We start from the raw sequence: 23,204 nt of genomic DNA on the forward strand, positions 1-23,204 counted from the left end.
TGTCAAGAGAGGTATAAAATCATCTCTTCCATGATAACAACCCGAATAAAGGATGGTGAACCCATCACGGGCCACATGCAGAAAATGTAAAGGTTTGTGGACCGTTTGCTGAAGTTGAATGTAACTTCCCAGGGGAGTTGGCTATTCACATCATACTGCATTCCTTACCTACTTGTTATGATCAGTTCCAAATGACCTATCATATGAAAAAGGAGGAGGTGACACTCATCAAGCTTCAAGGACGTTTGAAGACCGCTGAAAGTGGTCACAAAGGTACATCCGTTGTTATTACTCCTACTCCTAACACCGCCCCTATTTTGGAAATCGGGCAAGGTAAAGGGAAAAAAGGAAGGCCCCTTCGAAGGGTACCAATGGAATGTCTTTTGACGGATCCTCTTCAAGTGGAACCAAAGGTGGTCCTGTCACTCCTTTTTCCAACCCAAGAGAAGTTGAATGCTTCTATTGTCATGATAAGGGGCACTAGAAACGAAACTGTCCCAAGTACCTGCAAGATGTTAAGGATGGGAAGGTTAAACCTACTCATGCAGGTATTTACATTATATTGTCTAATAACTCACTACACACTAAATCTTGGGTCCTTGATACAGGTTTTGGTATTCACATATGTTTTGATTTGCAGGGCCTAATAAGAAGTGAGAATGTGGAGCACGAGAATTGGGGAATAGGAAAGCTCCATGTGTCACCAAGATTGGAGTTTATTCTTTATTTCTAGGTAGTGGGTTAATGTTAGATTTGAATAAATGTTGTTACTCGTCTGAAATGGCAAGAAATATTATTTCTTTTCATGGTTTGTACAAACAAGGACTTTGTTTTTTATTTGATAATGAATTTGGTGGTATTAATGCCTTTTATAATAATGCTTTCTATTTTAAAGCATTACATTGTGATGGTGTATATGAAAATATGTCGGTTGTAGACAACCACAGAAATAATGTGTTGCATATTGATTCTTCCACTAGTTTGGACACAACATCCTTGTGGCATTTTCGTATTGGACATGTTAGCAAAAAGGATGTAGGCCAACTCCTAAAGGCTGAAGTCTTGGAATCATTTGACTTAAGTTCGGATGATAGTTGCGAGTCTTGTTTTTTTGGAAAAATAACTAAGTCACCCTTCACTGGTAATTGTGCTAAGGGTGATGGTTTGTTGGACCTCATACACACTGATGTGTGTGGACCCTTCAAAACTGCCACAAGGGATTCTAGCCGCTTCTATGTGACTTTTACTGATGATTACAATAGATATGGTTATGTCTACTTAATCAAGCGTAAGTAAGAAACCTTCGAAAAGTTCAAGAATTTAAACAGGAAGTGGAGAATCAGTCGGGCAGGAACATTAAGATGTTTCGATCTGATCGAGGTGGATAGTATCTTAGTACAGAGTTTCTTGACTATCTTAAGGAGCATGGAATTGTTTGATAATTGACACCTCCCAGAACACCACAACTTAATGGTGTGGCTGAGAGGCGCAATTGAACCTTGCTTGACATGGTTCGTTCCATGATGAGTCGAGCTTCGTTACCAATCTCATTTTGGGTGTATTCCTTAGAGATTGTCGCCCATATCCTTAATCTAGTCCCTACCAAGAAGGTTGTCAAAACGCATCACGAGATGTGGACTAGGAAAGTTCCTAATTTAGACCACATAAAGATTTGGGGTTGCGAGGCTTTCGTGACGCACGAGACTCACAACAAGCTCGAACCTTGAAGTGAGCGGTGTATTTTCATTGGCTACCCACAGAGATCCTTTGGTTACCTCTTCTACAAACCTAGTAAGAATGTGGTCTTTGTGGCAAGGAGAAGGGTCTTTCGTGAGAGAGAATTTATAAGCCAAGGAAACAGTAGGAAGAAATTTAACCTTGAAGAGCTTCAAGAGTCAAGTGGTGAAGGAACCTCAAACCTTAGCAATCAACCTGAGGAGGATACTCCTGTTGAACCAACTGACGAGTCTGTACCTCTAAGGCGTTCCACTAGTGTTAGGAATCCACATGAGCATTACTATGGTTTCCATATTACTGCGGAAGGTGATACATTTATCAGTGATAGTACACTGTTAAATTTGTATGACCCTAACAGCTATTTTGAAGCCATGGCAGGCCCTGAGTCTGCTAAATGGAAAGACACTATGGAAAGCGAGATTCAGTCCATGTATGACAATCAATTCTGGAACTTGGCTGACAAAGTACCGGGTCGTAAGATGGTCAGGTGCAAATGGATCTTCAATAAGAAGACCGACATGGATGGGAAAGTGCACAATAATAAGGTGAGACTGGTTGTGAAGGGCTGCACCCGAACTTAGGAAATTGAATCTGATGAATCCTTCTCAATAGTAGCAAAAATTAAGTCTATTAGGGTCATGCTAGCCATTGCTGCATTTCATGATTATGAAATATGGTAAATGGATGTCAAAACTGCTTTCCGTAATAGAAAGTTGGCTGAGGATGCTTACATGAGTCAGCCAGAGGGTTTTGTCAATACAGAGTAACCTGATAGAGTGTGTAAGCTTGAGAAATCCATTTATGGAATGAAACAAGCATCTCGCAGCTGGAATCTTTGTTTCAATGAGAAAGTAAAAGAGTTTAGTTTTTCAATAACCGTGGATGAGTCATGTGTATATGTCAGAGCTAGTGGGAGTATAGTTATCTTTTTGGTATTATATGTGGATGACATACTACTCATAGGAAATGACATCCCACCCATGCAGGAGGTTAAGTCCTGGCTTGGGAAGTGTTTCGCTATGAAGGACCTTAGAGAAGCTGCTTATATCCTAGGGATAAGGATATTGAGACACAAGAGTAAAAGACTAATTGGACTTAGTCAGAGCACCTACTTGGACAAGGTGTTGAAGAGGTTCAACATATAGAATTCCAAGAAATGTGATTTACTGATCCAAAGCAATGCTAAACTGAGCAAGGCTTAGAGCCCGAGTATAGAGGTTGAGATAGCTAAGATGAGTCAATTACCATATGCTTCTGTTGTTGGCTCGATCATGTATGCTATCACTTGTACCCATCTTGATGTGGCCTTTGCTTTGAGCATGGTCAACAGATATCTAGGGAACCTAGCAAGGCTCACTGGACTGCGGTAAAGAACATTCTCAAGTACCTACGAAGGACTAAGGATTGGATTCTTACCCTTGGTTGGAGTGATGACTTGAGAGTAGTGGGGTATAGCGATGCCCTCTTTCAGAACAACAGGGATAACTTCCGCTCTCAGTCGGGCTAGGTGTTTACCCTGATTGGAGGAGCGATTACTTGGAAAAGTTCCAAGCAGGAGACGGTAGCTGATTCGACATTTGAATTAGAGTACATAGCAGCTAGTGAAGCGGAGAAGGAGGCGATATGGATGAAGAACTTCATCGGAGACCTTGGAGTTGTACCAGCTATGAAGGAGCCTATGGGATTTTCTGTGATAGCAATAGTGCAATTGCCTTAGCCAAGGAACCGAGAGATCATGGCAGATCCAAACACAATGACAGAAAATAACACTTCATAAGACACAAGATAGAAGAAAGACTCCTTGTGGCAAAGAGGGTATCGTCAGAAGAGAACCCAGCAGATCCCCTCACGAAGGGACTGACTAGGGTTAGGCATTTGCAGCATGCGAGGCGCATCAGGCTAAAGGACGATATTAGTTTTACAGATTACATAGCTATTTCTGAAACTTGTAAAATGTAATTAACGTTTGATGATTAAGTAAAAGTTTTTGTTTATTTATAAGTAAGGTGTTGCTATCTTGTGTCAATCGTTTACTATTGTTTCAACTTTTCATGTTTTGACTTCCAGAATAATTACTTTATTCAAACTCTCCACAGTCAGTCATAATTTGGAAGTAGGTATGAATCAAGACTGTCATGAATTTGGCATGTAGATGTCTAAGGTGTTCGACATAGAAAAAGTTGCTACAACATTCATGAGTGCTCATAAGTTCTTAGTATTGGATTAAACCCATGCTCACTTGTTGACTATGAGTTGGTTGTGCATTGATTGTACGAAAACACATTGATAACTTGATGTTATAAAACGTGCCTTTGTGTATGATTCAACAATTAGTAGTACAAGCATATGAGTCGAAGTTTATTTGTTCTTTTTAGTCCTTGGAGGATTAGAAGAAATATCTGGGCCCCTCGTTGATTTTTTTTGACCTATGTGTCGGGCCTGGTTAGAACCAAATTTATGTGTTCAGTTTAGTTCTATTTCAAGCAAATCGGAAATCGGGAAACAAACTATTGGACAGTAAGTACGATGTTGTTCCATGTATTTGTCTGGCTGATATCTTGAGAACAGAGGATTATATGATCACTTATCTAAAATGGCACTTCATAGTTCAACAGAGTTTTAAGAGCTACGACTGTTGGTTGGTTCCTGTAGTCATACCTGCAACTATAGCTATCAGACTTATCCAAGTGGGAGACTATTTTATAAGGTGTCTAAGTCCGTAACTCTATTTGGTATGTACTTGACCCGACCCTGAATGGTCCATTTGGGTTGCATTTCACCGAAATAATTTGTAAGGATAATCTTTTGAGAATAGTATACTTATGATTTATTAATATATTATAAGTTATAATATATTAATATGAAATCATATTATTTATTTAGTATTGATCAAGAATCAATTTGGAATTAATTTAGTGATCAGAAGAAACTAATTAAATATAGACTCTTATATATATAGAATGGGCCAAAGTTCATTTAGGATGGGCTAAGCTTGCATGGATAGTCCATGGATTTTTTAACCCATGGATCCTATGGAAATGAAAGGTCATGGGTATTAAGGTTTACATGGATGTAACTATATTCCACCATACTATATAAAGAGGTCTTTAGCACATGAAATGACACTAGTGTGTGTGAGAACAAGGGTGGGCTGATTTCTAGAGTGCTTCATATTCTCTCAAAGTCTTCTAAGTTGTTTTGGTAATTTGTGATTCCACTTGAGGCATTCACATTATTGGTGTTATGATCTTAAAGCTCCAAGCAATTAACCACAAGAAAAGGTAAGTCATTCTAGTAGTTTTTATATTACAAGTACCCCATGATATGCTACTTAGGATGAGAACCTTGGATAAATCAAATTTGCATGTATAATAGAGAAAACATAGATCCATGGTTTCTAGGGTTGCATGTACACCATATGAGTATTAATTTGCTCAAAACCCTTTAGTGGTATTAGATCCTAGGCTTGTTTTCTTTATACTTGATGCAAATTGCTGGAAAAAGTCGAAATTGTGCTCACCATGCAGTGGAATTACCGATTCCATGGGGGGACTCGACGAGTCCAAGTGAAAGTTCATCCTACTCGTCGAGTAGGTTCATGCACTCGTCGAGTAGGAGGCCCTGTGTGCAGATTTCTGAGTTTTGTTGCTGGAATTAGACTAGAATCATTACCCTAAACTGTTTTGGAGTTGTAAAATTTGTTTTTGATGTGGAAATGATTATGCTAATCCAATTTTAATGATTGGCAGGTTTTAGTGGGGGGTTTCTTCTATAGCTGATTGCAGAGAGAAGTGGGAAAGGAATCCTAGGAGAACCAAGGAAGTATGTTAACTTGCATGATGCATTATTTAGCAGGAATGACAATGTTTAGTAGTAAGGGAATCACTTAGGGGAATTAGGACGACTCTTAAGGAAAGTACGGATAAGTGTGGAAGGTAGTATTAGGAGCGCACTACTAGAAGCACAATATCTGTACTCAAATAAAGGGGGGTCACGAGGATACTAAGGAACTCGCTAGGTGTGAGATTCTGTGAGTTTTTTCTGATGGTTTGCAGTGTTTTTTTTTTCAGAATGGTGGTCACTCGAGGTGATTCAGGTCCTGGTGAGGGATAAAGTTTGGGCTCTGGAACCAGACTCTTGGATGATCAGATGAGGGATTTTATTTTGTTGTAGATCACCTGTGACATTCTGGAGCAAACTCATGTCCCGAGGACCCCATTGTTAGCAGGGGATGGTTAGCGGACATTGAGAATGATTTTTGGACTAGCTCATATCCCAAGGAGGCAAATGCTAGACTTACATCCTGTCTTCTAAAAGAAAGAGTTCGTGGTTAGTGGGAGGAGGTAGGTCATGACTTGTGAGGCGAGGTTGTTGAGGCGATGATTTGGGATGACTTTGTTATGAGGTTCAGGGCTGAGTTTGCACCAGTGATCGAGGTTCAACAACTATCAAGGGAGTTACAGGACCTTCGCCAGAATACTGAGACTGTGGCGAAGATCACCGCTATATTTTGTGAGAGGGATTTGATCGTTCCGCAGTATGTTGCGGATGAGGAGATAAAGAAGGACAGGTACCATGATATGCTGAAGGATGAGATGATGGAGTTTGTGAGCATGTCCAACTATAGGATATTGGAGGACGTGATATCTTGGGCCTGTGAGCGAGATATTGATCTGGATACTATGAGTAAGAGGAAGTCGGTTTAGGCTCAGGTATCAGAGGTCTTAGCGAAGAAGCCCAAGGGTTTTGATTTTTGATCAAGGGGCCAGGTTGATGAAGATGTCAGTTACTTTTCATTGGGGGCCTGAGGAGTAGGCGTCGTTTGAGACTATGATGCAGAAGTCATGTGAGGCTCCAATTTTGACACTACAAGAGGGAGTGGATAAGTTCTTGGTATATTGTGATGCGTCGATTTCGAGATTGGGTGCAATGTTGATGCAAAGGGGTCGTATGATAGCTTATGCTTCGAGGAAACTAAAGCCTCATGGGGGGAATTACCCCACTCATTATTTGAAGTTGGGGGTTGTGGTTTTACCCTCAATATTAGGCGTCATTACTTGGATGGGGTTTGTTGTATCATTTACGCGGCCCACAAGAGTTTGACATAGTTGATGGATTAGCCAAGTCTGAATATGAGACAACACAGGTGGCTTGACGTGGTGAAGGATTATGATTGTAAGATCCTTTATCACCCTGGGAAGGACAACATGGTAGCCGATGCTCTTAACTGAAAGTCGGCGATACTCCTATCATGAATGTATATTTGAGGATGACAATGATTAACCCACTCTTGGAGCAAATTCGTGAGGCTCAAGTTGAGGCTATGAAAGAGGAACACCGGAAGAGTGAGTGCATAGTGGGTCAGATGTCCTTTTGTATATCATAACTGGGGATTATTAACCCTTCATCAGAGTGTTTCTTCTCCATACTTCGTGGTTACGCATGAGATTTTGATGGAGGAGGCACATAAGTCAAAATTTTCTATTCATCTAAGTGCGACAAAGATGTATAGAGACCTATAACTTGATTATTTGTGGCCCTGCATGAAGTAGGATGTGGCATGGTATATAGAGATGTGCTTGACTTGTAGGAAAGTGAAGGCTAATCATGAGAGGCCTCACGACAAGATGGAGACGCTGGATGTTCTCGTCTGGAAATGAGAAGAGATCATGATAGATGTCATCATGAAGCTACCATGGACAACATGATGGGTGGATTCGATTTGGGTGATTGTGGATCGGTTGACTAAGAGTGCACACTTCATTTGTAACGGTCGAAATCCAAGTATTTACCTTTCTTTCCCTTATAATGAAATTTCATTACATAATTGGTCCCTTCGTATGCTAGGTGTACTTATAGGTACGCTAAGCGTACTGGGGAGGGCTGATCACAGAGGTGTACCATGTACGCGGAGCGTACGTGGCTGAAGACCAAAACCCTAATATTCAGATTTGTGACCTATACAAATGTTCTTAAGTCATTTGGACCTTACCTTAACTAGTTTCCATCACTCTCAATCGTCCCAAAAACCATAAAACTTTTGTATGTGCCTCTCGAGCTTGTGAGTACCCCAAATACCTCATTTTTGGTGTGTTACCAAAGAGAAGGAAGAGGAAGCCAACTTGATTGTCGGAAAAGCTTTTGGATCTTGCATTTGGAGTAGCTTAGGAAGATTGGGGATGTAAAAAGCTTCTTCCTTACTAATCCTTGTTGTTTATTGAGTTAGGGTTTTCTAAGAGTCCTCTTTTGAGTTCATAAATCATCTGTTGAGAGTTTGGGCAACTCTAGAGGTTAGGAAGGATCGATCTAAGGATCTTTATCTTGATTATGTCATAAAAATGCAAACTTGATGGTTTCTATGGCTTCATGTATGACTTAAGACCCTTGGAAAGGTCTTAATGGGATAAAATGAGTATTTGGGAGCATATATGGAATGCAAAGGCATAAAGTTGCCAAATTTATGCCTTAGGACTCTTTAAATGAATTAGATATGAAAATGGAACGTAAAGTTGTCATGTATTAAGAACTTAATGGAGGCTGTGCTTTGTCTACTTGTACGTTGGGCGTACTAACTTGTACACTACACGTACAACCGAGGAACCAAGTATGCTTAGCATACTTTTTAAATAGGCAAGTCGTACGCTCTTTTGTGGTAGTTAGGCGTTAGTGGACTTTTTGGGGCAATTGGACTTCACTTAGCTTTGGGCCTGGACCGTTTGGAGATGTTGGGCCTTGAGAATTACTTTGAGCTATTGATGTTATGTTTGGGCTTTATTGGGCCATGTGGCCCATGATAGATTTAGACCTTAACCCTAGGCGTATTAATGAAGGAAATACTTTTGGGCCCTCATGGAGGGATTTGGACTTAGGATTGTAGGCCTTTTTGGCTAGGTTGTGTTATAATTCTAATTAGGGTTATTTGTATAGTTATGTAGTGTGAGATTTTAGACTAGTAGTCGAGTAGCTATTGTTCATCAGATTGAGGTGAGTCTTCTCACTAAACTCATGGGTTGAAGGCACCAAGGTTGACCCATTAATTGATATGAGATTTTTAGTAATTGAGTATACATGGTTTTGTTGATTGGCATATGCATTGACTTATGAGAGGACCATGGGGGAGCCCATGACAGTTGGCAAGACCATGGGGGGAGCCCATGGCCCTTGGATACAAGACCATGGGGGTAGCCCATGTCATTCCAAATGAAGACCATGGAGGGAGTCCATGGAAACTTGTATATATGTGCATGACATTATGTGTTTGTGTATTTTATGTGTTTTGGGAAAACTCACTAAGTGTGTGCTTATATTTTTGTTGGGAGTTTCAGGTAGTTCTGGTTCTAAAGGAAAGGGCCCGTCTTGATGGCGCAACGTGTACTCTCCAGTATCTCGCACTAGTTGTTTTGGATACTCTTATATTTTTAACAATGTGTTATGTAATGGAAAATTCGGAAAACAAATATGAATGTTATTTCTAGTTATTAAATGAAATTGTGTACCTATGTTTTTGGGCTGCTACTAGTTGGTATCAGAGCCTTGGTTTGAGGGATTTAGGCACACTCTTGGGTGTGTCAGAACTCAAACCGAGGAAACAGTAAACCCTTTTTCAAAAAGAAACCAAAAGTTAAAGTTTTCTTGAAAACGATTTTCATAAGTAAAAAGGGGAGAGTGCAATGCGTGTAATTATACGAGCTGAAGTAAGTGTTCCCAATGTGCTAGCCATGCTATAGTTATATTTGGAAATTGATGTTGAATGATTATTTGCTAAGTGTATGCTTTCAAAGTTGTATATGTTTAGGATTCCATAGCCCTAGAATGATGGATTCCACCTTATTCCTGTTCCTCGTTTGGTTATAATTTTAGCTAGAAGCTTATTTGCCAATCTATGTGATTCTATTTGTGTATAACTTGCATGCATAGGGCAACCTACTATGATTAGCTTAAGTTTCTGGTTCGATGAGGATTGAGAAATCCTAGAATAGTCTAGGATATAAGTTATGTTGTATTCTATGCATTATGTTATTTTTTGGGTGAATTAGATGTATCAGATATGGCCTAAGGGAAGGTACAAGTAGGTGTGGAAGGTAGTATTAGGCCTGTACTACTGAAAGCACATGACATGTACCCGAAAAAATGTCATACCTGGAAGCTCTAAGGATTTCAGTGAGGAGGAACCCTTTCGAACTTCCTTATCAATTTATATCGTGCGGTATCTTTTCAGTTGAGGATGGTGATGATCACACATGGTCTGGGTTCAGGATTAGGATCAGGATTACGTTCAGGCTTTGGTGCAGATCCCATTGATGAGAGGCTACGTGATCTCATCGCGTGCTAAGGTTACTCGTGGCATCCTTGACGCTACCCCGGTGATCTTTGGTACCATCGAAGAAGGGATTATAGAGATCATGTAGGAGCGGATCAGGTCTTTTCGAGCGAGATTGACGGCTCAGATTGGGACTCGAGTTGCCTCATTCAGGGAGTTCAAGGCGTGTAGTGGGCCTGAGTTCTTTGTATTGAGTTTTGAGCATTGTAATACTCGTAAGGTGTACATGCAATCCTAAATACCTTGGATCTATGTTTTCTCTAAGATACATGCAAACTTTCATATTCCAAGGTATTGCCCTAACTACCATACAAAACATTTATACTTCAGTAATAAAACTAGTTAGATAACATACCTTTTCTTGTACCTTGAAAACCTTGAAGCTTTAAGAGCTTAGCACCAATAGTCTAAATGACTCAAATGGAATTACAACACACCTTGGAAAAATGATGACATTTGAGAGAGAGAGAGAGAGAGAGAGATAGAGAGAGAGATAGAGAGAGATATAGAGGTGTACACAATTGGTTATGGCTCTCCAAGTACACTCTAGTTTTTCTAGCACCAATTTCACCAATCAAAGGGCTTCTTATATAGTGTGGCACAACTAGGGTTACACCATGCAAAACCTAATGTGCATGAATTTCCACATTCCTATAGGCTCCATGGGTTTTAACCTCCATGGAGTATCCATGGTTCACCACATGGGTTTAGCCCAACATAAAGAACTATGGATCATAAGCCCACTTTATAAGAACAAATGGTTTACACAATCAATCCCCATATATTTAATTACTCTCTTTTGATTACATAATTAATTCCAAATTAATTCTTGATGAATACTAATTAGATAATATGATTTCATATTAATATATTGGAACTTATAATATATTAATAAACCACAAATAACCTCTTCTCAAAAGTCCATCCTATCAAATTGTCCTGGTGATATGCAACCCAAATAGACCATGCTACTCTTGGGTCAAGTACATACCAATTATAGTTATGGACTTAGACACTAATCCAACAATCTCCCACTTGGATAAGTGTAATAACTATTATTGCAAGTACGACTCCACAACCTGACTAGCAATCGTAGCTCTTAAAAGCCACTGTCAAACTCTGATCTAGTCAATGATGCGTCCTTTAGATAAGGGATCATATATTCCTCCATTCTAGATATCATATGGACAATAGACATGAATTATATTCATTCTCTCTGTCCATTTATTGTTTCCCGATTTCCGATTTATGGCGACCGACTAATTGAACAAATCAAATCAGTCCAGGCTTGGCCAAGCACTTAGGGGTGTCATCACTAAATCATCGAGGGGCCCACAGATATCGCTTTTATCCCTCTAAGGGTAAAAGGAATGGATAAGCTTCAAATCATATGCTTGATCTATCTACTCATCAAATCACACACAACAATATGTTTTATAACATTGGGTTACCGGTGAGTTTTCATATTATCAATGTGCAATCGACTTGTAGACTGCAACTCATATCTCTCAGTTTCAAGAATATAAGATATTATCATCTCATTAATCACTCGTGATAAAATCCATGAAGTGATTAGATGGGTGTGGGTTGAATCCAATACTCGAATATTATTCCAGGAGTACTCATGAACACTGCAGCTTTGTCTAAAACACCTAGACAAACTACAGACCCATTCATGATAGTCTTGCCTCAATACCTAATTCAAAAGTATGATAGAATGTGGATGGCTTGAATAACCTAGTTATTCGGGAAGTCAAAACATGCAAAGTGAAACTCAAGAATAATACTAATCCTATATAGCCCCAAAACTTTCGAGCCATATTGATTACTCATTATTCATTTTATAATGTTTCGAATAATCAACTTAATACTTGAATTAAAAAAATAGCTATGCCATGCTCCAAGCATGCAAACTATGTTTGTCTAAATAATAGTTATGTCATGCTCCAAACATGCACACTATGTTTGTCTATGGTTCTTACTTTGTGAAATAGATCAATTGAACACATTTTCAATGAAACTCATTTCACAATTCAAAATCTTTATCACCAGTGTAAGAATTCCAAATTCTTGTCACTATCAGGATGTGTAGACTCTAAACTATCATGTAATGTAGCCTTTGTAATGTCATGGTACCAAAAGTCACAGAGACTTGACCAACGATATTATAAAACTTTTCCACTAAAAATTGTCACAATACGATTCTAAGGAAATGAAGTCTCAAAATTCAAAGTACATTCCTTTGAACATCCTTCTTGCATAAAAGTTTCTAACTTTCTCATCTATCCTTAATATCCAACTCCTAATATGGAAACTTTCCATATTTGCCATATGACAACTCATTATTAATAGACTCCTGTATATTCATAATAATGTCAATATGGTCCATCCATTACTATACTTCCAACTATCCTTAAGCGACCAATATTTGGCGAGCCTTAGATTGTCCTTAACAGTTGTTTAACCACTTTAGTCATATTCGGTTCTATTCCTTTTTATCTCTTAATGCCCTAGGCTTTTGGAAAATTAGAACACGAAAATATTATAGCATATGCAATCGATCCTATACCCGAAGCATACGGGACACTATTCATAATGTCAAACATAAAGACATGGTACTTGATCGGTCTTTTGCTATAATATTTCTATCTTCCATGTTCTCACAATTCAAATTATGAAAAGGGATGTTGTTATCATAATCAAAATTTGAGAACGCAATTATCATTTCCATATATAGAATTTCCTTATGTTGAGCCATTCCAACATAACATTCATATATATATATATATATATATATATATATATATATATATATATATATATATATATATATATATATATATATATATATATATATATATATATATGACTAAATTTGATTAAAATATCAATATAAGCTTTTAGAATTGAAATGCAGTATAAATTCATCTCCTTTAATTATAGCAAAACAACTTTTCAAACCCTGCAATTTGTGAATTGAAACATTTATTTTCTTATAATTAACATTGCTAACTTTCAATATTTATCATAATTTATTATGCTCCTACTAGCATAATAGTCATTATCTTACTATCATAACACTTATGCTCCCACTAGCAGTGACATGTATTCAAAAATTAGTTGGACTTCTAGATACATATTGTGACACCCCCAATTTCACGGCCAGAAAAGACCGGTTTTGTTTATACTTTATTTCAAAATCAGACTAACCTTTTAATAAAAGAATTGCGGAATTTGTCCCAAAATAATAATATGATAAAGATTTATTAAAAGCATTTCCTTAGAAATGCATTTCATTAAAAGACTTGGGATGTCATGTTCGATACAGTACATTATAAGCCTTACAACAGTTATTTACAACTAATGGCCTATAATCCAAAAGTACATCATCATCATCATAATTATGCTCTGAGTCCACTACCTGTAAAATAGAAAGTTGAGTGGGTCAGGCTTGGGAGCCTGGTGAGCATATAGGGTTTTTAACCCACAAATAATAAATTTATTAATTTCATCGATCAACAATAAATTTATTAATTTCATCAAACAACAATAACCCTGATTACCCATTCCCGTTATCCTCACTTTACGTCCCTAAACACCTATACAAGGGACCTAGTCTAAGGATTTTATCATCAGGATGGAAACTACTTCTAAGGGGCTTCCTCAACAATAAATGTCCTAAAGGCAACCATGAGGGGGATGGAGTACACCGGTGAACACATCGTTCACAACACCTACAGGTTGCGAGCCTGCTAGCATTCCACTGGACTGTCTAGAAGAGTCCGTGGTCGTCATCCATAATCCGCTAGATGACTGGAACAACAACAACATCGAGGCCTCTCATCATTTTAACACACATCAACTATTTTGTCTACCCATGTTTTACCCAACATATTTGTAGATAAAATACATATACAAATTATAACTTGTATAAAACATTGTATTCAACAATCATCTCAAATAACAATCAATATAATTACACATAACACGTAATTTATAGAAAATACTTCATATCTATGTGTAAGATGAAAGTGACTATACACTCACATGATTTGATGATAATCGGGCAGCAATTCGTTCCTTAAAATGATCGTTTTTGATAAAACCGGGAGTTTTATTGAGAAACCGGGTTGTGCGAGAGTTGGAGCTTCAAAACCGAAAGGATAAAATTTTCATGGTTTTCAGGCACTTCGGGACGTATTCCGGGCTTTAAAAATAATACCGGGGCTTTGGGGGAAGTCAAAATAGTCAAAATATAAGTTTAGGGGTGAAAAATGTCAAATTTCTAAAAGTAGTCGGAAAGGCTCGCAGCCCCCCTTTATATAAGGTGCGAGGCCGAGGTCTTCGTGGCTGAGAAGCTTCCACGTAGTGCCTGCGAGGTTCGGACATGGAAGGAAGAGGTGGCAGCGAGGGAACGAGGCGCATGGCAGCAACGAGGCGAGACACAGAGGCGGCTATGCGAAGGGTCGAGAAGCGAACACCGATGCGAGGCGCGTCACTCTTCTATTGGACCTCGGCTTTGGCCCATCAGAAGCTGACACGAAGAAGGCACGCGTCGGTCTTGGATTCGTCCATGACTCGGTGACACAGCAGCTTCGGCCTTGAGGCGGTTTCGTGAGAGGCGTGACGTGTCCGGTTACTGTTCATGCGAAATTTTTTGAATTTTGAGCCCCGAACTTCTAAAATCCATAACTTTCGCATACGAGCTTCGTTTATGACGTTCTTTATATGCACACGTAGCTAAAATTATGCTCTACAACTTTCGTTTAGACTTTGTCAGCTAATTTTGACTTTAATTTTAATATTATTATTTTTAACAGACCGGGACAGGAAAATCCGTTAAAATTTCATAACTTCTTCATCCGACGTCCGTTTTCGTCTGTCTTTTTACCGTTGTACTACTATTGAAGAGACCTTCGATTCTCGTTTAGGTTGTGTCGGCTAAATATCGCTCGATCTTAAATTCGAGTATTTAGCTGTCTACTCCTAAGCTAAAACTTAGAAAAATCATAACTTACTCATACGAAGTCAGATTTGGGCGTTCTTTTTATCGAACTTCTCGGTTTAACAAATACTATGACTTTCGCTTAGATTTTTAAGACTAAAAATCACTTTATCGCAATATTCACTTTTTACGCTTCCCAGTGTCGTGTCGGTTTCATCGCGAAACTTCGACAGGTCATAACTTCTTCATTATAACTCGGATTTTGGCGTTCTTTATATCTCCAGAATCCTTGTTTCGGCTACTACAACTTTCTTAAAAGATATAGGATTTTTTTAATATTTATTTTAAAAGCTTATTTTCATTATTAATTAATTAAATCATAATATTAAGCAAATAAGCATATAATTCACATAATATTCACATAATTCCTCTTTATTACTTCAAAATGAGTTACAAAGGTTGACCTAGACTATTACAACTTTATTAATGCTTTTAGCCCAGAAACACAGGCGTTACAATTCTCTCCCCCTTAGGATGATTCGGTCCCCGGAATCACACATCAGCAAACAAATGCGGGTAGCGACTCATCATGTCAATCTCCGTTTCCCAGGTGAGATTTGGCCCATTCGTATGTTTCTATTATACATGCACTAAATCGACCATCTTGCATCGTAACTTTTTAGTCTTACGGTCAACGATTGCCTCTGGTTCTTCGATTAACCTCTTGCTTTCATCCAGCCTTAACTCAGATATCGGAATTATGTTGGGAACATCTCCCGTGAACTTCCTTAAATAACACACATGGAAAGTGTTATGAATACCATCTAGTTCTTCTGGTAGTTGTAGCTTGTAAGCTTGATTCCCAAACCTATGAAGAACTTTAAATGGTCCAAAAAACCTTGGACTCAACTTTCCTCTTTTACCAAATCTTATAAGTCCCTTCCACGGCGAGACTTTAAACAAAACCGAATCACCAATTTCGAATGTTGTCGGTTTTCTTTTCTTTTCAGCATAGCTCTTTTGACGATCCTGAGCTGCTAACATCCTTTCCCTAATCACTTTCAACTTTTCAGTAGTCTGATGGACTATCTCAGGTCCCATAAACTGCTTTTTCTCCAGCTTAAAGCCAACAAGACGGCATACGACACTTCTGTCCATACAAAGCGTGATAAGTTGCCATCTTTGTGCTTGAGTGGAAACTATTTTTGTAAGAAAATTCTACTAAAGGTAAATGTTCATCCCAGTTACCTTGGAATTCCAGGTTACATGCTCTCAGCATATTTTCAAGTGTTTGTATTGTTCTTTCGCTCTGACCATCAGTTTGTGGATGGTAAGTTGTACTTAAATACAACTTGGTACCCATTTCCTCTTGTACACTTTTCCAAAATCGTGACGTGAAATGACTATCACGATCTGATACAATTGCTAGAGGAACACCGTGAAGTCTCACAATTTCCTTCACGTAAGCATTCGCAAGCTTATCCATAGACCATTTTTCATTAGCTGCTATGAAGTGTGCATTCTTGGTGAAACGATCCACGACCACCTAAATCATGTCGTGACCGCTCTTTGTTCTGGGTATTTTAGTCACAAAATCCATGGTGATGCCTTCCCATTTACCCATGGGTACAGGTAAAGGTTCTAAACTCCCATACGGTTTCTGATGTTGTACCTTGACTCTTGCAAATGTCACACACTCGGCCACATAACAACATCGAGCTTCATCGTTGGCCACCAGTAATAGGGTTTTAAATCCCTATACATTTTCATACTGCTGGGATGAATCGAGTACATGGTCTTGTGAGCTTCTTCCATCAGAACATCTCTTACTCCTCTCGTCTTAGGTACCCAAATCCTATCTTGGAATACCTTCAACCCTTGGTTGTTTGTACCGAATACTAATGTTTTGCCCAAATGTTCTTCTTTTCGGTCATTCTTCTTTAAAGCTTCTTCTTGAGCTTTCTTTATACTCTCCATGATTGTTGAGACAACCTCAATTCTCAACACTCTTGGCCTTTTCTTTTCAAGGTTGACTTTCTGACTGAGAGCATCGGCAACAACATTTGCTTTACCAGGGTGATAAAGTATCTCACAGTCATAGTCATTGAGTAATTTCAGCCAGCATCGTTGCCTCATATTCAATTCCTTCTGATTAAAGAGATACTGGAGACTCTTATGATCAGTGAAAAGTATTCACTTCATGCCATAGACGTAATGTCTCCATATTTTTAGAGTGAAAACTACCGCTGCCAACTCCAAATCATGAGTAGGATAGTTCTTTTCATGCTCCTTCAGTTGTCTTGATCCATATGCTATCACTTTATCTTGCTGGGTCAGAACACAACCTAACCCAACTCCAGATGCATCACTATAGACTGCGAAGTCTTCAACTCCTTTGGGTAAAGAAAGAATTGGTGCTTCACATAATTTCTTCTTCAACTTCTCAAAGGCTTCCTTATGCTTTTCACTCCAAGTATAAGTAGCTCCTCTGTGGGTCAAGGCTGTCAATGGAGCGGCTATCGAAGAAAATTCTTGGATAAACCTTCGGTAATATCCAGCTAATCCTAAAAAGCTTCGAATCTCCGTAGGAATTTTTGGTTGTTCCCACTTCATTACAACTTCAATCTTTGCTGGATCAACCATTATTCCTTCTTGGTTAATCACATGACCCAAGAATTGGACTTCTTGAATCCAAAATTCACATTTGGAGAACTTTGCATACAAATTCTCCTTTTTCAGGACTTCTAGCACTTCACGTAGATGCTTTTCATGCTCCTGCTTCCTTTTTGAATAAATCAAGATTTCGTCTATGAATACTATCACAGATTTATCTAGGAATGGTTTACAAACCCTATTCATCAAATCCATGAAAGCTGCTGGGGCATTGGTTAGTCCAAACGACATAACCAAAAATTCATAGTTTCCATATCTTGTTCTAAATGTAGTCTTTTCGATATCCTGCTCTCTCACCTTTAGTTGATGGTATCCCGACCTAAGATCGATCTTCGAGAAATAGCTCAAACCCTGTAACTGGTCGAACAGGTCATCGATCCTTGGCAACGGGTACTTGTTCTTTATAGTTGCTTTATTCAGCTCTCTGTAATCAATACATATTCTCATGCTTCCGTCCTTCTTCTTCACGAATAACACCGGAGCTCCCCAGGGTGATGAACTAGGTCGAATGAAACCGTTGTCCAACAGCTCCTAAAGTTGCGTCATGAGCTCCTTCATCTCCGTCGGTGCTAATCTGTAAGGTGCCTTTGCTATCGGTGTTGTTCCTGGTAACAAGTCTATATGAAACTCCACTTGCCTATTAGGTGGTAATCCGGGAAGATTTTTGTAACATCCCGGAATCGCAAGAGTAGAGTTGAAGGGCTAAAAGTGTAAGTTTTAAAGGGTGACTCGGCGAGTCCATGGATAGACTCGGCGAGTCAGGTCGCGACTATGTTCGCGTATCAAGTGGCCTACTCGGCAAGTCCAAAGATGGACTCGGCGAGTAGGTGCTGTATGGAGACAACCCTAATTTTCAGGGTTGAGCCCTACATAAAGAGCATTATGCCCCTCCACAGCCTCCCTTATTCCCCCCTTGAGTCCCAGAAACCCTAAATTCATGGAGAGTCCCATTATTGAGCAAATTAGAGCTTGGAGAGGAGTTGGTTGAAGAAATCTTGAAGGAGAAGTGGCTTGGATCAAAGGGCTTTGCTTGGATTCGAGTTTCATTGCTATTGAGGCATCTTTTGGAGGTAATACTTTCGTTCTTGGGCTGTGTTTTCCTAGTTTCTCATTTTGGAGTTGTGTGGGGGGCTTGGTTGTGTGGTATCTTGATGTTTGGGGTATGGATCTGAGGTTGCTACCTCAGATCTAGAGTGGAGAAGATCTTAAGAGCATTAAAGCCCCTGTTCTTGTGTTGTTAATGGAGCTATCATGTCCCAAACCTTGGTTCTAAGGTGAATAAGGCCTAGATCTCTTTAGATTCATGTAAAGTTTGCCACTTTACGTGATGGATGGATTGTAGGAGGTTGGATCTATGTTTTGGATCAATTGCATGGCCTGAGATGCTTCTGTATGGATTCAGACCGGTGGTACTCGACGAGTCACATGGGTGGACTCGACGAGTTGCTTGAAGATGGCCTGGAACTCGACGAGTTGGAAGAACAACTCGGCGAGTAGGTTGAAGATAGCCTTGGACTCGGCGAGTCTTGTCGAGGAAGTCCCAATATTTCTGGTTAAGTCGAGGAATCGGTGAGTCAAGGGATGACTCGGTGAGTTGGGTGCAAGTGGACTCAGAGTTGTTGGACTTGACGAGTCTTGGGGTGACTCGGCGAGTTAGGTCGCTACTTGAGGGAAGTTCTGAGCATAAGGACTCGGCGAGTCATCGGGTTGACTCGGCGAGTAGGGTCAGTTAGGGGTTGGCTTTGACTTGTCCAAGGTTGACCAGTTGTCTTCCAGGGGTATTTTGGTAATTAAGGGTATTTATTGAGTTGTATGTTTTGATGTTCAGTGGAGGAGTTCTTGTCAGAGTTCGAAGCAGCGGGATCTTATCCTTTCAGCCGACAGTTTCGAGGTGAGTTATCCTTATTATATCAACAGGGTCTAAGGCACCAAGGTCGGCCCTTTATTGGATTGAGATTTGGATATGGTTATTATGTTATTGTTTGGTGTGTCTGCATCCTGGTAGCTAGGATGGTACATGCTAGGAGACCTTGTTAAGGTCAGTTTCCCGATATATATATAAAGTGATGATATGCTAGTGACCGGTTAGGTCGGTAACCTGGGTAGGGTAATGATATGCTATGTGATCTGTTTGTTCGGTTTGTTGACTATGACTGTTATATGATTGTATGTTTTGTGCACATGGTTGTTTGGACTGGAGATGGGTTGAGGCGGGTCCTGCTTTGTGCTGTAGGCCAAGATACCCAGGGCGGACCGGTTATTCCGAAGGCCCAGCGAGCGGTCCGGATAGGCTGTAGGCCCTACGAGGGCGGACCAGACGTGCCGAGGCTCGGAGAGTAGACCAAGCCGACTGAAGGCCCGATGCGGGCGGACCAGTCACACTGTAGACTCAGAGAGTAGACCAGGTGGGTTGAAGGCCCGATGCGGGCGGACCAACCCCACTGTAGACTCGAAGGACATGACTAGACCTGGAGGATGGATCCGGTGGACTGAAGGCCCGATACGGCGGACCAGTCACACAGTAGACCCGATATGCATGGCTTTTCTATGTTCTGTTATGTTATGTATATTTTATATGTTTTGGATCGGAAGGTCACAGCCCGGAAGGGCGTATACGTGGTTGGTATTTTGGGGGTATCTCACTAAGCTTTCGGGCTTACAGTTGTGGTTTAATGTTTTTCAGGTTCTTCAGGAGACCGTGGCAAGGCGAAGGTGCGATCGTACCGCTCCTCTTGATTTTGTAGCAATGTGATTCTGGGAATACTCTAATGATTTGTGTTGAAAACCTTTTTGTAAATAATTTAATAAAAAATCGGGTGGTTTTTTGAAAAATTTAAATTGGTTGTATTTTTCGGATGTTACAAGTTGGTATCAAAGCCTTGGTTTGAGTGAATTGGAGGAACACTTGTGTGACTCCAGTCTCAAATCGAGGAGGGTTTTCAAAAGAGAATTTAAAATGGTTTTCAAAATAAGTAAAGGAGGACGTGGAGGTACGATCAGCCGGAGCCAGTAAGTAACCCCAAAATACCATACATGACAATTGCTTTCTTGAGCTTTGATAGAACAGCATGCTAGAGTTAGGCTAGGGATCTTCAGGATTTCTTGATGAGTTGCCTGATTTTATGATGCCTGCTAGCCTAGGGTTCCTTGTGAGAAATTTCTAGTGTTCCTCTAGTTGTGAGGATAGAGCGTTGTTATGTATGTCGCTATAGCATTGTGGAAGTACTTCATACAAATATGGGTAGGTGTGGAAGGTAGTATGGGCCCGTACTACTGAAAGCACGGACTCATACGCGTATCAGGGAAACCATGACCTCTAGGGTTGGGATGAGAGTTGGTTCCCGGGATAGTGGAATTTGTCTGAGATTTTGGTGTTTCATTTTCAGTATGGAGATTTCAAGGCACACTAGGAGTGGATCCGGGTCAGGATCAGGAGCAGGAGAGGGAGTTTTGGGTGGGTCTGTACAACCCGAGGTTGTCAGTCAGATGAGTACGCACGAGTTGGATGCGAGGATTCGTGAGATCCTGCATGATGAGGTTGCTGCATTGTTTCGGGCTAAGCTGCTGGAGTTGTTTGGGTCGATCAAGACCGCCATGGTGGAGTATTTTGATGAGCGCTATGCGGCTCTCACGGACACGGCTGCCGCGGCGGCTACAACAGCGGTAGCAGCAGCAGGGGGAGGAGCTAGTAGGGGTATTCAGTATCGGGACTTCGATAATACGAAGCCTCCCACTTTTGATGGAGTTCAGGATCCGATCGTTGCTATGAGATGGTTATCAAATGTGGAGGGATGTTTCTTCACGTGTTCATGCCCTGCTGACTAGAGGGTGAGGTGTGCTCTGAACCTGTTAAGGCTCGGGGCAAGGGATTGGTGGAGATTGACCATGGGGTTGTACTCGGATGCGCAGAGGGCTGCGATTTCATGGGATCAGTTCAGAGAGATGTTCAGCACTCGTTATGTTCCGCAGGTCGAGAGGGAGAGGTTGGCTCAGGAGTTCTTGGAGCTGAAACAGGATTCGGAATCGGTGACGGAAATCACCAGGATGTTTACTGAGAGGGTGATGTTTTGCCCTGAGTTTGCTTCGGAGCAGGCTCAGATGTCCCGATATCTGAGTATGCTAAAGAGAGACATCAGACAGTTTGTGTCTGCGCAGAGGTGCGAGACTTTGCTAGAGTTGCAGGAAGCCGCCAGGCGGCGTGAGTTAGAGATTGAGTTGCAGATGCGTGAGCTGAGGCAAGCTCCGGTTCAGTCGCAGCCGGCGACGAAACGGTCTAAGACCGTTGATTCCAGGATGGGAGATCAGGGTAGCCACGTCTGCGGAAAGTGTGGAAGGGGTCACGCCGGGGTTTGTCGGTCCGGTGGAGCATGCCGCAAGTGCGGAAAGGAAGGACACTATGCGAGGGATTGTCGGCAGTCAGTGCCGGTTCGGGATTTGAGGATATGCTATCATTGTCATCAGGTTGGACATTTGAAGGTCAACTGTCCACGGCTTGCTGCAGGACCGGTGCAGGCTCCAGTACCGGCTACGTTGAGGATCACAGGTGGAGGTCAGGGTGGAGCGGAGCCCCCAAGGGCTTAGGGTCGTGTTTTTCAGCTTGCTGCTGCGAGTATGTTCTTTCTGCTGTTTTTGATTATTTATGATTGTTGTGGAGTATTGTTATCTGTTGGTTTCGTTGGTTGGTTATGGAATTGCGTTTCGGGTTTTCGTGTGGTATCCGTTGTTCCCTGAGGGTTTGGCGAGTTGTAATCGAGATTTCATTTTGGTATCCTTTGTTCCCTGAAGGATCGATATGGTTATGGATTAGTACTTCGAGCTATTGTTGATTTTCTTTGTGAGGATTGGTGGCGGATGCGGTGTTGGTTTGAAGGCCGGGTAGATTCTGCAGTCTGAGGAATGGATATTTGAAGATTGGGCTCCTTTCGAGCGGGTTGTTCAGTGTGGAAACATGATTTTTGTGAAAGTTGTTGGCGCTGGTGAGAAACATTTTGCGTGTAAGTGTTGATTATCTGCAAGGTTGCTTTGGGAGATCGGTGTTGGCGACCGGTGATTAATTGTCAGTGTCTTAAGTGGGGGAGAATTGGAAATTCTCCGAATGATCGTTGGGCCTGAGTGGTTGTTTAGCTGCTTGAGGAATTCAGCGGTATTTCTTTCAGCCAAGAGCAGGCTCGTATGGGTGGGTATCAGGCGTGCGGGGCGGAATACAGACCTAGAACAATTGATTCTGGAAGGCATGGGATCAGGCCGGGATCGATTAGGTATGATGGAGACAGAGTTCAGAACCCCTAGAGGGATAGAACGGTATGCACGGGAGGATTTCCCGAAGGGATAGTTCGGAATGATGAATGCTAGTTGAGCAGTCCGGATAGACTGAAGGCCGGTAGGCGTACCAATCAGACCGAAGGCTCGGAGGACGGTCCAGTCAGATTGGCTGAAGGTTCTGAGAGTGGTCCAGATTGGCTGAAGGCCTGGGGAGGCGGTCCAGTCATGCTGAAGACTCTGCGAGTATTGTTGGATCGGTTCGAGGTT

The sequence above is a fragment of the Lactuca saligna genome, chromosome 8, assembly GCF_052625555.1.
Source record: "Lactuca saligna cultivar CGN05327 chromosome 8, ASM5262555v1, whole genome shotgun sequence".
NCBI lineage: Eukaryota > Viridiplantae > Streptophyta > Magnoliopsida > Asterales > Asteraceae > Lactuca > Lactuca saligna.